We start from the raw sequence: 1898 nt of genomic DNA, 5'->3' as shown, positions 1-1898 counted from the left end.
CTGGAGGCCAGGGAACTTGACCTTGGCCCTGCATGGGGCCTCAATCCCATGCTCCTTGTTTTGCTGCTTGATATGGATGGACACAGTGACTTGGCCAACATGGACCCTGACTTTCCAAAGACACCCCGCATACCTGTCTGGAGCCTAGATGAGAGATAACATGAGGTCAGACATCAATGTACACTAGGAAGGGCTGTGTCCAAGGTTCCTTAGGGCAATCCTTAGGGCAATGGGCTGTGTATACTACCAAGGAGGTTCCTGTTTGCAGCCATTGTGCACTGGGCCCCTATGGGGAAAGAGCACAGTCAGCTTAACTGGCTGCAGACCCAACATCTTTCAAGACCCAGTTCAAGCCTCTCCTACTTTTTTTTTTTTTTTTTTTAAGATTTTATTTATTTATTTGACAGAGAGAAAGACAGCTAGAGAGGGAACACCAGCAGGGGGAGGGGAGAGAGAGGGAGAAGCAGGCTCCCTGCTGAGAGCCCGACTCTCAACGGGACTCAATCTCAGGACCCTAGGACCATGACCTGAGCCGAAGGAAGACGCTTAACAACTGAGCCACCCAGGTGCTCCTTATGAGGCACTTTTTAATACCCCTATTGTCCCCATCCCCCCTCAAGACACAGCAGGGGGGGCACCTGGGTGGCTCAGTGGGTTAAAGCCTCTGCCTTCAGCTCGGGTCATGATCCCAGGGTCCTGGGATCGAGCCCCACATCGGGCTCTCTGCTCTTCAGGGAACCTGCTTCCTCCTCCTCTCTCTCTGCTTGCCTCTCTACCTACTTGTGATCTCTATCTGTCAAATAAATAAATAAAATCTTAAAAAAAAAAAAAAAAAGACACAGCAGGGACCGTATCTCAGTCAGTTTTGCAATCCCAGTGCTCAACACAGAGCCTGGCATATAGGAGGCCCTCAGTAACCACGGAAAACTGACTGGAATCCTAGAAGCTCAGAGGGTACACCTGAGTGGTGGGGGGAATGATCTGCTGCCCTCTCCTGGCAACGTGAGGCATTGTCCTAACCACAGGCACCACCCCTGGGAGGAAGGGGAAGCTGCAAAAAAGGAGGATGGAGAATGGACTGGATTGAGTTCTTGGGGGGACACCTTTATCAGCTCCCACACAGTTCCCAAGACCATGAAAGCTAGGATGTGGAAGCCAAGTCAGTGCATCCAAAGGACGGCATATCCTTAGAGTGGATCTGTCCCCCACACTAACTATAAATTCCCCAAATTATACCATATTTGTCTCCCACTCTGTCCTGTTGTCCTTGTGGTTGTTCCTATTCCTGCTGCTTTCATTCACTTTAGCAGGCGATCACTAATTTCTTCTTCCAACGTTATAACAGCATGTTTTTTTTTTTTCTTGTGCATGGAAAGGCTGAATTTGACAACTAGTTTCTCTTGATTTTAACTCAGCTTCCCACTGGTAGGAGGTGGTCTCTAGTGTTCTGGGTGTCTCAGCTTTCTGCCAAAATCCAACCACTAGCTAGGATCCCACAGCCCTCACTCCCTCCACAGCTTCAATAAGCCATGTGACATCATGGCCAGGGAGGGCGGTTCCTGGCAAGGAGAGTCATTACCTCACTCCTTTGGGGGCTGCAGGCTTATTGTCTGTATTTTGACATGTGGAAAATTGCCTAACACCTAACATGAGAAATGTACTTGGGAAGGAGCTTGGGGCTGGAGAGAGAGGTTTGAGAGTGACATGCCCCCAGGTAGGTAAAAACTCAGAGCAGCTAAGATAGTCCACTTGTCCTTAGTACTTCTGATTCTTCCCTTTTTTCCAGCTGAGTACAACTGAAATCCTCAAAGCCACTAGCCATGGGATGTCAGGATGCATTTGTGACATTCTGTGTAGCCTTATGTTAATTCATATGATCTCCCTGATATGAGGAAGTG

At 48.8% G+C, this 1898-nt stretch overlaps 1 non-coding gene across 1 annotated transcript; it reads right to left on the bottom strand.

Moving 5' to 3' along the window:
* Positions 1–191: 191 nt before the first annotated feature.
* LOC132009203 (small nucleolar RNA SNORA70) lies at positions 192–324 on the bottom strand. Its single transcript, XR_009401822.1, has one exon. It is a non-coding gene; the product is annotated as a small nucleolar RNA SNORA70 (small nucleolar RNA).
* Positions 325–1898: the final 1574 nt, after the last annotated feature.

Source organism: Mustela nigripes, unplaced genomic scaffold, assembly GCF_022355385.1.
Source record: "Mustela nigripes isolate SB6536 unplaced genomic scaffold, MUSNIG.SB6536 HiC_scaffold_7271, whole genome shotgun sequence".
Taxonomy (NCBI): Eukaryota; Metazoa; Chordata; class Mammalia; order Carnivora; family Mustelidae; genus Mustela; species Mustela nigripes.
This window is presented reverse-complemented; position numbering and strand designations above follow the sequence as displayed.